This window comes from Hirundo rustica, chromosome 5 (genome assembly GCF_015227805.2).
Source record: "Hirundo rustica isolate bHirRus1 chromosome 5, bHirRus1.pri.v3, whole genome shotgun sequence".
NCBI classification, from domain to species: Eukaryota; Metazoa; Chordata; class Aves; order Passeriformes; family Hirundinidae; genus Hirundo; species Hirundo rustica.
This window is the reverse complement of record NC_053454.1, coordinates 23,392,924-23,406,005: the sequence shown is the minus strand read 5'-3', so window position 1 is coordinate 23,406,005 and position 13,082 is coordinate 23,392,924. Positions and strand designations below refer to the sequence as shown.

General features: G+C 40.2%; 1 protein-coding gene across 16 annotated transcripts in view; it reads left to right on the top strand.

Annotated features, from left to right (window-relative positions):
- The window catches only part of APBB2 (amyloid beta precursor protein binding family B member 2), a 170,867-nt gene that overhangs the window by 46,287 nt on the left and 111,498 nt on the right, over window positions 1-13,082 (top strand). For all 16 annotated transcript variants that reach the window (XM_040064026.2, XM_058420591.1, XM_058420586.1 and 13 more), the window contains exon 2: window positions 8,587-8,679. The gene's annotated coding sequence lies outside the window, so the exon portion shown is untranslated. The remainder of the gene's footprint in view (window positions 1-8,586; window positions 8,680-13,082) is intronic.

Below are 13,082 nucleotides of genomic sequence, written 5' to 3'. Positions count from 1 at the left end.
GCTTAGAGGAATAAACTCTTGAAGCCAAAGGATGGTAAAGGAAAATCTCTGTATAACTTTGGGTAAAGGTGTAGTTAACGCTGGTCTGCAGTTTTAGTCACACTAAGAAGAATGGGAACTCACTGGCCCATGCAGGAAGCAAATGTATAATATAGGACCTACTTCTGTGGCATGTAAGTACCAACATGTACTTGTTGGTACTTACCAACAAGTGTCAGGTGACAGCCATTCTTTGAGGTTTTTCTTTAGGTAGTGGTTCCCTGGAACTTCCTGTAGCTGACAAGTTTGTGTCTTCTATCTTCCTAATATTTCTTCCCTGGAAAAAGTATTTTTTCCTGTCATTGTCTAGAATAGTTCATCATCATTTTCTCAGGAGAAACTGCAGTATCTCTTCTGTCAGAGGCCTCAAGTTGATTTAAAAAAAAAAAAAAAATACAGTAAAACCAGTAGAAGTAAATGTATTAAATAAGAGATTTTAGCCTCATAGCAGATTTTAAGACAGTAGGAAAATGTGAACAAGTTTTTGAAAATGATTAGAAAATTAATCTCATTCTTTTCATCAGGTGATTTCACCATTAATAATCAGAGGCAGTGAATTGAGAAAATACTGCATAGCACTAGAAGTGTAGTGTTAAGTAAAAAAAAAAAAAAAAAATATATATATATATAAAATTTTTTTTTTTACTTCCTTAAGAGATCAACCCTAGATAGTGAGTCAGCTCACCAGCAATGATGATTAATAAAGAAAGAAGCTAACCAAAGATGTTTTCTGTTAACCACCAGTTTTTCTGAGCAAGAAATAATTCCAAGGATTAGCTGACCCTGTTTTGTTAAAAAGACAAACCAAACAAAAAGCCCCCAAACCCCAACAACTGTTATATTTGATAGAGATAAACAGGTTTGATAGCTACTTCTAATAGTGGTTCTGCCTTAATTCTGTTAAGCATGTATGATCTATTCCAAACCTTTCATAGGCTTGTATAAGGTCATCTAGTGTGGGGCAAAAAAGTGCTGTAATAATTTTTAATTTTGTCCCATGGCAAACCAGAGTGACAGAGGCTTGTAAGGTAGATGAGATGATCCCGTTTTACAACTGAGCACATATATTTCTTCACACATATTTTACAACTGAGCAAAAAAAGTTTTGAATATGTTGCCCTGGTGTGCAGAATCAGTGTGATTTCTGTTAGTACATGTTGTTGAAGTTAGACATTCTTTATTGTCTTTTAGGTAGCTTTGAAGCCGAAATTATAAGTTCTTGTAACAGCATCATTAAAATTGATTATGACTGAAACTGGAGAAAGACATGAGCCTTTATTCTGTCTTTTTTTTTTTTTTCTTTTTTATTAGTGCAGTCATTTTAGGCATGCAGTCTGAGAATCTGCCTGGGCATTAATGATGCAGTGTGGTCTCTTGCTAGATCAGCTTTCCTATACAGATTTTCTTGGATATATGAAAACAATGTAGAAGAACTAGCGTGCAACAACACAGATGTGAGACAGATGTGCCCTTCCAGTGGCACATGAAATCTGCAGTGTGGGGGGATGGCCAGGCTAAGGCAAAAGCTGTGTGAAGGCCAGGCGTGCTGGCAGTGGCTGACTGAGCAGGATGCTGAAAGGCAGAGTGTGCCAGAGAAGCCAAGCTGACATTGCCAAGTGCCTTGTGTCATGATATCTGCTATCTCTGTGCCTTGCCCTGGTGAGGTGGGTCTCAAGGATGCTTTGAGAGGGAGCACTTTGTTGTGTGCAGTGTAAGCTGTGAAAAGTACTGAAGAATATCAAGAAGGGTCATGGAGAATTATACTGTGATAATAGTATTCAGAATAGAAACATAACTCAAGTGAGTTACTGGGGGAATTTGTGCCTAAAGCATAGGTGATAATGCCTTTATAAAAACGAGGTGACTTGCAAACTCAGATTTTCTTTCAGCTTTGCAATGTGCATTTAATAACCTGTCTTCATTCAGGCAGAGGTATAAGCAAAGGCTGAGTGTGGTTCTGTTTTAATTTATCCTAGTTTAGCTAATGCTTTGAGAAATTATTGTCTTAATGGTGAGAAAGTACATCTCTTGGGAAGTGTCAACAAAGGACTGCCTTTTTGGGAAACTGTTCTTCGTTTGTGGAGCTCTTGAGCTGAGCAGATGATGTAATATTTTAATGTGATCTTGTGAGCGGGTGTATTGCATTTCTGTGTCCCTGTTTCTTCTGTAACTACTTGTCCTGGTTTGCTGGGTTTGACTTGTTAATGTATATGCAGAACCTGAGGTGGGGAGAGAATTACTAAAGAGCTTGCTTGGTCCCTGGAGGGAGAAGGATGACTTAAGTTAAAATGCTGCCTCCATATCCCATGGGGATGCTATGTGGTAGAATCTCCTGCATTATTCATAGCTTCTGGCTTCTACTGTGAAGTGGGTGTTTATCACATGAATAGTTGTGCTGTGGGTTGCTGCAGAAGAGGTGTGTGTGTGACCTGAATACTCATCACCCACAGGTCTGTAAGTGGCAGATAAACCCTGGTCTCAATTATGGTGTGTCTGCTAAGGAGTCTCATCATTTGGAGATGTTTTACTTCCTAAACAGCTTATGGAAAAGCATCTTTAGTTGCTTCTAACCCTCGTGGTCGGTCTCTGTCACATATTAGCTTTCAATTCCCTCTTTAAAATATGATGCCTGTGTGAAAGTTATTCCTAAAATATATTGGAAAATTGTTCAGCTAGCCATGCTGCACCCCCTTGTGCTAAGCATAAATTTTTTCGAGCGAAATTCCAGATTGCTTTGTTTTCAAATATTGATTCAAGTTTTTGTTTCCACTTTCGAGGTTTTTAAAATTCTTTTTAACTCAGCTGCTTAAGTGTTTTCAAAGCATACTTGTTTTACTGCTGAAGTGCTATCATCAGATTGTGTGTTGGGCTTTTGTGAGCTCTAAAATTTGGGTCAGGACAGATGAGGAAACAAAATATGGCTTGATTGCCATCCGCTGGGGGAAAAACATGCTGCAGTGGTACTTGATTGAAGAGCTGCTGTTGAATGATAACATACCTGTGCTGATCGTGCTGTGCTTTTGGCATAATATCCCAAAGACCGTCAGCCTCAGCCCAGATGTTTGCTCAGACAGGTTTGTACTAGCAGGAATTGGCTGGTTCTAGTTGCGAGTCATGATTGTAGTGACACTGAAAGCTGGGGAGGAGTGGACTTAGGGACAGAAAGGGGGATACAAGGCTTCGTTGTGCTGCTGGGACGATGCTCAACACACTGCAAGCCTGTTTCAGGCAGGGCCCTAAGGTGTGGGAGCTGTGTTGTGGCTGTTTCTAAGCTGTCCCTATTCCAGTGGCTTTTGCACATTGGATGTATGTGTGCTGAGACATCACACCACAGCAGCACATCTCTCTGGAAGAGCTCCTTGCCCTGGCTGTCTGGTTCACCCTTAAAAAGCTGAATTACTCACTAGTGAAAATACCAATTCTCTCATGCTGGAAGTGTAGGGTATTTCCACAAAAGTTTTTAATGGTAAGGTAGTATGATTTATGTGTAACTATAGCAGCGGAACACAATTCAAAGTGGCGTTTTTGGAGTGTACAATATGACAGGACCATGTGAGCTGAAGCCAGTGCTGTGCACTGGGAGACGTCAACCACTCCAAGGCCGAAGATTAATTCTGCCTCATTGTCACCCAGGGCTTTGCTTTCTTCTGATTTGGTGTCTGTGCAGTGCAGTTCAACAAACAGTAATGCTTAAGAAAAGCAGTGTAAGGCATGCAGCCAAAGGACTGAAGTAACACCCTGGTGCTTGGGAGCAGTCACTGGCAATGTGGAGGTCTGCCTAAGTGTTTTGAGGGCAGGTGAGGAGGATTTGCTAAAATGGAAACATAGTTTTGGGCCAGAGTGGCATAAATGTTTAGTCCCACCCACATGTGCCACCTTCTGACCAGTGCTTTAAAAGGGAGAACAAAAACCACATTTCAGTGTCTGCTTTGGATATTTTTAAATAAAAGAATCACTAAAATGAAACTATCCTTCATAAATATTGAGAGTTTCCTCCCTCACAGTCTCCTCTGAAGTGACCCCTGGTCGGTCTTTGTGGGGAGCAGGGAGCAGAAGACACGTGCCCATGTCCCAGGAGGACCTGAGGCCCCCACCTGGCCTTTCCAGGAGGGTATCCCCAAAATGCTTTTTAACCTGCAAGGGGAAGAGAGGCACCCCTCCTGCCAATAGTGGAGCACCAAATCGCTTCAGGGTTTTTTTTTGACTTGTCAGGGTTCATAAATGAAACAGTGCCATGTGCATTTCAGTGTTTTATCCACTAATTGTGAAAGAAATGCTTCTTCCTGACCTTCAAAAGTTTGGGAAGGTAAAACCGTCTAAGTGATGCAATTTTCCTTTTGGCCCTCTAGGGCAGTAAGTGAATTAATGTGTTTGATGTTTCTTTCTGTGGATTCAGCAAAAACTACTGCCAAAGGAGGTAGGATGCAGAGAAAGTAGATGCTAAAAGTGTCAGGGAATTCTTGGGGTGTGACAGCAGCCTTCTCCTCCGGCCCGTCTTCAGTGAGCTTTTTAGCTATCATTATGTTATGTGAGTCCCCCATGGTTGTCAGGCTATTTTTTTGTGGTTTGTTTGTTTGTTTTTAAACTATTTCCAGACTAAGACCCCTAGAAGCCTTATAAAAAATGAAGCTCTCCTTCTCTCCTTTTGGAAACAAGCCCCAGCAGCCCGGGTTCTTAGGGTGGTTGCACGAGGCTTACTGGTGGGCTGTCTGATGGGCAGAAGTTAGACACTGTTAATGTACTTTCTAGAAGGAAAGAGAAAAATATATCCCTGAAATAGATGGCCGTGCTGTACTTATTAATTATTGATGTTACATTGGATGACTTCTTTATTCTACTAAGAAATTGGAAGAAAAGATGAGATTTAATGGAGGGGCATGTGGGATCCTGGGATTCCTGTTTAAAAGACAATTTAAGGTAGAGCTCCCAGTCTGATAATGTTAATGTGGCATGTTTGCATGTCTGTGCATGCCCAGAGGAAGCTGCAGTATGAAAACTGTCACCAGGTTTGTTCTGATACCAGTTCACTCAGCTCTGTATGACAAATACTGTACATACGTAATAGCCTCAGTCTCACACGTGAGTTCATAACTGTGCTTCCAGTGTAAAAGTGCAGGAATTGTGAAGTCTGTAGTTAGGTTTTTTCCCAGAGCAACTGGATTCCTACTGACTTTGATGTTACTGCTTTTACACCCTTTCACCTCACCCAACAAACAGGTTTGCAGTCCTATAGCAATATATAAGCCATTACTGTAATGGATACAGGAGGAGTGCTCCAGTGATAGAACTCTTAGAATTTGTGTTCCCTGATTCAAATACATGGATTTATTTTCATATGGAATGAGCTTTATGAAGAGGAAGACTATCTGCTGTTCTCCCTGGACAGATATGCCACCCCTGGGTCCAGTCTGGCTGCTCTTTTCTGCAGCCCATCTGAGAAGCCGTTGCCCATTGGGCAAGAAGAAGAGTTGATTTTTTTTTTTTTTTGGTCAGTTTTTCCTCCAGATGTAAGTGGATTTAAATCAGAGTTCCTCATTCAACGCCAGCAGAAACATCTGAAAATCTTGATGGTACAGATTATTTTTTTATTCAAGGACAAAAAGAAAAATACTATGCTATTGCTGAGCCACCCACTGTTTATCTATTGTGTGTGCTTCAGGCGAAAGAGTTACTGAAGTATAGAACTGATTCTGGTACTGAATGATTCCAGCTGAAATTTGGTGGTTGGAAACCTGCCTCTTTTGTATTAACCTGAACTTTCAAGTTCCTTACCAATAGCAAGTAATTGGAAAGGAGGGCTGTAAAGCCAGCTCACCTTCTTAGCTGTTAGCAGGAGGCCACCAGGCACAAGCACAGGCTGCAGTGGTTCCTAGGTTGCTGAATTCCTGCTAAACCTCAAGAAAGTAAATTTGGCCTGAGTTTAAATGTTACAGATTTTGGGGGAGTCTATCAGATGTCTGTTTCTGTTTTGAGACATGTACAAAGCTAGGTTTTGCTCTAGCTTCTCAAAGAAGAGCAATAACTCCCAATTTTTTTCTATGCAGACTGCTGTTTTCTGTTTGGTTTTATTATTTCTAGCTGACATTCTATAATGTGCTCAAGATCAGGTTTCACACTGGCTTCTGTGACCTCACTTCTTTCTTAGGCTAGGTGAGGACAGGATTGCAGATCTGTGTCCTGTGGAAATCCAAGTACCCAGAAATCCCACTTCAAATATATGTAGCTATCACCCCATTTTTTCAAAAGAATAAAATAAGGACAATTTTATTTTTTAACTTGCACCTATTATTACCTCAACCAGCCAGTTGTTTATTTCATTAATGGTAATGGTATACTACTATTTTGTCATCTGTGGGCATTAAACAATTGCTAATTACTTCTCTACTAAGGGTATCAGCGCCTGCATGTTATCTGCCTTTCAATTATGTGCTTTTAATAAATTCCTAGATGAGTTATTCCTGCTTCTGTAGGTCTGGGGGGTGAGCTGGCTCCACTGTTGGCCATCCAAGCCTTTCTTGAAATATGAAGGTTTATAAACAGGATGAAAAAAGATTCCTGTCTTCATTTTCAAGTCTGCCAATTTTCAAGGCAGGCAGTGTGGTAAAAATGTGGGTGGAGAAGTGGACATTTTCAGCAAGATTCACAGGAAGGGAAAAACACTTAGTGTGGTGGATTCTCAATTGGGAAATAGAAAATGTTGGGTGTGTGGCAGCACAGTTTCAGGAATTTATGCCATCACTGTTAAGATCCTGTTTGGTCAGAGGTCAGATGTATGTTGATGAAACTTTGTTTTGCAATTTTCTATTTGGTGTTTTGATGAAGAGGCTGGTCATTCCTACCTTTGTGACCCGTCTTTTGTATTTCAGGCTTTCGTCTGATCTCAGAACTGGCAGCTGACTTTATCTTTGTGTCCAAAACTGTCTCTGTTCAGGAGTGAAAAAAAAATTGAGTTTGAGATTATTTTATTATCTTTGAGCTTAGTGAATTGACTGCTGTTTCAGTTGAAGTTACTCTAGTCTTGGTTTAGAACCAGTTTGATATATAGGATGAAAACATTAATTATAAAAATGGCAGTGCTGCGACACACAGATGCATCTTTTTGATTATGTTGGGAAGAAGTCCTTTAAAATTATTTGGAAAAGCTGGCATGTATGCTCAGCCTGTGAAGAAGTTTGGTGTCTCAGCACTTGACCCAGAAAGTTTTGTTTATATAAACCCATGTATCTCAGCAGGAACTTGCTGGTTTCTTGGCTTTCCTGGTAGGACTGTGTTAACAACACATGTGTTTTCTTTCTCTCCCTCTTTTTTTTCCTCTCCATTGAATACTGAAATGTGATCGTCTGATACAGAAGTTCACAAATGTGGTAAATTGGGTTAGAATATTAGTTTAATGAACATTGGTATGTTTTCTTCCTGAAGAACTTTTTTTATAAAGTGGGTATATTTTCTTGATTTTTAAAAAAAGCTTTATATTTTAAAATTACTTTTTATCTAGCTTTAAAAAGTTCTATTTCCAAGTTTCAAAGAACAAGTATATTTCTGAGCAAGAATGTATTCAGCTCTCTTAAATGATCTTGTTTTTTTCTCTACGTTTTCTAGGATTTTTAGTTCTTGGATTTCTGTTTGAACAAAGAAAAATACAAACCTCACTTTAAAATGGAATATAATTTGGCTCGATTTAGCCTGGCTTTTGCTTTAATAAAGAAAAAAATATTATACAAGCGCTACAGCAGATGAGTTTTGTATCTTTGGCCTTGCATATGTATTTTCTCCACATGGGGGAACAAACAGAAAGTTGAATACCACCCTGAATCCTAGAACATAGTTTGACTGACAGATATGTTGCTGCTGCTGGAGCATCTTTTGATGGGAGGATAAACTCATTGTATGGGGCTTTATATATATTTTGGTATATTTGTGCCATTTGCCAGGGGTGAAATGACTGTGATGCAGTGTACTGACATTGAAAAAATAAATTATATACTTGATGTCTACTGAATGCAAGCGTAATTGAAAACATGATTTTTAATGAACTTATTGTTTACTGAGCACTTCTTGCTGCTTTTTCATAACCTGGGCTCATGTCTATCATCTGGATTAATTTTCTTCATGATATTCAGTGTTTGTTCATGGGGAAAACTCCAGGTCTGTGTTGCAGTGTGGAGAGAGAGAATTTAAAGCGTGCTTTGCAATGTGTCCCTTAGATACCTGATCTGCCATAGTCTGGCAGCATATCGTAACCCCTGCTTGGTTTGGGAAGATCCCTGCACTGTGATACATAGATCCTCTGCTTTTAGTTCTCCTGTGTGCACGTTGTTGAGTGCAGATAGTTTTGAGGATGTAAACTGAACGTGGCTACTTGGGTTATTCAATCATTTGCCAGTGCTCCTCTGATTCCCAGGCTCCTGCTGCCTTGCGGCTCCCACTAGCACAGAGGGTGGCTGTGCAGCTTTCTTCTGATTTCCTGCACCTTTGCAAGTTCAGTAGTTTTCATTATCTCTCTTGACTCTTCATGGATGAAAATATATGATTTGTGGTTTTTTGCAGCTTGCCTGATTTCTGCAGAGAGCTGAGGGGGTGCTGGTGCTCCAGAACGTGGTGCTCTTCTACGGTGCTCTTTCCACCAACAAGCTGGGAAGAGTAAGTAATCTGCTCCATATCTGGGGATCCTCTAAGGTGGGGGCACTCTTTCTGAACCTTTCATGTCCCACATCATAAACACTGAAGTTTCAGCACAGAGACAGGAGGTACCTGTATTTCTCTGCAGTGTTTGCTTTGTTTATCATGAACAGGGGTGGCCCAGTTCTTCTGTACTCCAGCAAGAGTTCTTGGTTTATCTATTTTTGCAGATTAGCTGTACTACCACTTGCTCTGCCACCTGTGTGGGGAAAAAAGCTGTATTCAGCAGAGGTGTTTGACAGTAGTGCTGTTCCTCCGTGGTGTCAGTAATGCTATCTGTTGATGCAGACACCTATGCTGGATATCAGTGTTCTGTGCAGCACACAAGTACAGACTCCTGTGCTGTATCCAGATGGTTTTCTGTGGGTCTTGGAGTGGGAGTGAGGCGCACAGAGAGATTATCTGGTGTCATCCTCCCCAGCAGCATCTGATGCCATGGCTTTCCCTTCCTTCTCACGTGAATTTACCAGGCTGGGGATGTATTTCCCAGTACCTGAGAAGCCAACCGTGTTTCTCATCTTCTGTAATAAGGTATGTGAGAAGTCTGGAATTGTCTGTACATAGAGCAAATGCTGTTAGCTGGAAGACTTGGGCTAAGCATGTCTCTTTGTCTGTGCTGTACAAGCAGTCGTACTGGCAGAGCCCTGTGGAGAGACTGGCCTGTTTGCTGATAGAGGCAGGAAGTTTTTCCATTAGTATTGCCTTTCCGTGTTTCTGAAATGCAGCAGCACTCTTCTGGGCTTTTGCAGACGTGGTCCTTACAAAGGTGTTACTTAGTACAGCCCTAATGGATGGAGGTGACCTGGCAGAGCTTTCAGCTGTATGCCAGCCTTGTTAGCCTCTGAGCAAATCTTACACGTGCCTTAAGTTCTTGCTTTACTTTGTGGGATGCACAGCTGCAAACTCTTATCCTGTAGGTTTCCTCTTTGGCTGCTTAGTTAATATGCAAAGAGAAGATAAATGCTAATACCTAGGCATCGATTTAGAAAATGGTTTTTCATGGTGCATGTTACTCTTCCAAGAGAATTTTCTTATTTCTCACTCAGAAGAATTTCAGAGGTCTTTATGATTTGGGGTGGGTTTTGTTTGTTTTGTTTTTCTGCCCCTACATAAAGCTACACTGCAGTGACATTTCTTATTCTATTAGTCTTTGTGCAAAGAGAATGATGGGACTTCAGCCAGCAAGGGCTAGTGTCATGCTTGTATGTAGTTATGTGAGATAGGAATGTTTTAACCAGTCCAGTAAAGATGTCTTTTAAGGACTTCTGGAAGAGTTCAGGGTTAGTCTTGGTCTTCGTAGTTTTCATGTATGTTAATCAAGCAGACTCAGCAGTCTGTATGCAGGGAGGCTGGGCTAAAGATGCAACTTGTCTTCCCAGGTTGTTGTTCTTTAGTCTCCATACCTACTGGACAGAGTCTCAACTCTTACATGGGAATGGAGCAGTATTAGTCTAAAACATAGGGTTGCCATGCAAGTTATTAATCAACACGGGCTATCACAAAGTTCCTGTTTTGTTTTTGTCACTTAAAATCACAGAACCATAGAATGATTAGGACTGGAAAAAATACCTGCTTGTTTGTGGAAGATGTTATTCACAAAATCAGGCTTATTTTCTGGTGCTTGGTTTTGTTAATAATACTAATAGGTTGAGAAAGAAACCCTGGGGGAACTTCTCTGTTTGCAGCAGGCAAAGCCTGTGCTTCTGCTCCCAGTGCTGCCATCATTCATTGTTGGTTTGCCACTCGTAACAGAAAATGTAGTACTGAGTAGTGTAGGACATCATTTATCCTTTTGCACTACCTTAGTAAATGATATTTTCAAAAATAAATAAGTTTCTTGCTGTATTTATAGCAGTTGCCCTTGTGAACAACGGGCACAGTTCTTGCCTTGTGTGCAGGAGGAGGATGTTGTGGACAGGAGGGACCTAAAATGAAACAATTGAATCATAGCTAGTTGATTGTCTTGAGGTGGTATTTCATTATTCCATACTCATCCTATATGTGAAAAAAATGGAAAAAGACATCATGAGTTAGAAATTACTAGTTTTTTAGAAAGTAGTAAATAAATTACTTTTTTTATGGAATTGTACAATATTTAATGTGATTATTCATGGCTGAGCTAGAACTAGGAAGCATGAGCAACAGCATGAAATTATTGAAATTATTCTGATTATTCTGACAGATGTTTCAATATTTCATTATTAATTATTTTTTCCTTAAGAATAAATTCTCCCATCAAGAAAGGCAGAACTTCTATGTGATAACTGCAGATAATGAACCTTATGTTAACCTGTGAAGCAGTTAGTAAATTTTTCTTTTCAGATACTGAGGATCTTTTTCACTGCCTTGTCCCCAGGTAAACATGGCATGTTGCGTCTCAGCTGAGGAAAAGTTTATGCTGTTTTTTGGCAGTTGTCAATACAATATGGATTGTGAAGGAAGAAGGCACCCAGGAATATGTTTACATTATTCTAAATGACTGTCATTAGCTTTGCAGAAAGTATCAAAGAGCCCTAACGAGAGTCTCACTATTAGTCTTCTTTATGCAAGAGATTTGGGTGACTGACGTTAGTATAAAACTGGATTCATATGCAGGGTGGGTTGTGTCTCTGTTAAATAACATCCAAAAAGGCTGTCCATATCTCAGTGTTACACACGTGTTTCAACTACATTTTCACTTAAGTAAAACTACAAATCCTGCATAATGTGGTTTATTTGTCTCTTGTCCTTTGAGGGCTTTCTAGTATCCATGGCAGTTAGAAATAGCTTTGGCTTGAAATCCCAGTCTTCAAGCAGTAGGTGGGTTCTGTTGTGCTCACTGTGTTTTTGAAAGGGTAGAACGCAGGGAATTTAGATTAGATGATTAAGATGCAAATGGACAAAATGGATAGACTGGGAATTTTTGTCTTGGGTAATAATATAAGGTCATTCTCTTACTTTTCAGTATTTAATGAAGGATACCAGCAAGATCTAGAAGGTGGTAGGTTTGGGTTTTGTTTTTCTCTCTGGACAGTTGACAAACATTTGGGGTTTAGCAGATACCATGTTTGGAGCGAGAAGTTGTAGCTCTTCACACTAGTTAATTGAGAGCTGGCAAGTGCAGAAATTACATTTCTCCAACAACATGGAGAATCTGATTCTGCTTTTTCTCAGCTTCCAATTTTTGCATCCGTTCTTGGACGGGTGGCAGCAATACTGTGTTCATTCCTACGAGATACAAGGAAGATGAAGGCAGAGAGTAGTGGTGAAATGCTACAGCAGAAAATCTAGCTGTGCTTGGAAAGATTCCCACAGAGAGCAGAAGCACAGTGGCATCTCTAACTTTAGAAGAAATAATGCCTTCTCATTTAGAAATACTGTTTTTACAAGACAGTCAGCTTTGAAAAATACTTTTCATGTATCTTGGTGTAAATGAGGTTCAGAATGTATGTCTGAAGTATTGCCCTCTAGGTTCAGGCTTTACAGAGAGATCTCTGTTTCCCAGTGACGATTGCTTTGATCGTGTAATGCCTTTGCACTCCCACAGCTCCTTAGCTTGCCAGGCTTCCTTCTGGCACACAGCCCAACCTGCTGCAGCCCCAGAGGCCCAGAGCACCACAGGTCTTCTTTTATAATGTGCAACATTACTTCTAATTTAACAAATCCTTACCAATGACCAAGTAAAACTGAGATCATTGACTGATACCAGTTCAGATAGCTGCACTGGGTGAATGAGGTTAACTGTATTTTTAATGAACTTGCAAGTGCTATAGACAGTGCTTTCCTTTGTGTTAAAACTTATATGGGCTTATGTAGTTATGCACAGAATGTTCTGATGTTTTCTATTACTGTTTGGTGGACAAAATCTGCATTAAGATAATATAGAATAAATGTAAAAAGCACGTGTGCTTTACTGAGAAATCAGTATGTATCATCTGTGCAGGGGGCTATGGTCAGGGGACATTTTAAATTCGGCTTGCTCTATGTGATCTGCAGAAGTACTGAAAGGCTAAGTTTCAGAAAAACATGCTTTTGATGAGTTAGAGTCTGTATCATAAAGCCTTAAACAGTAGAAGGTTTGTTCAAGTGATTAGCAGTGATGATATCCTCCAGAACAGAGTGGGAAATAATAGCATCCATCCCCACGTGGTGTATGGGAACCTCAACTAAGCAGGTGGTTGGCATAGTACCTGGAAAGGATAACCAAGAAAAAGAAAAGCCTGCATGGAGGACTTCTCAATTATGGAGAAGAGGGAAAGCATCCAAATCAAACCTGCGAGGGGAGAAATTAGAAGGACAAAGGCATGCAGAAAGTATACAGGACAGAGAAATGCAAGCAGGAATGTCTGCATGCAACAAGAATTTGAGTACTAAGAATTTGTTGG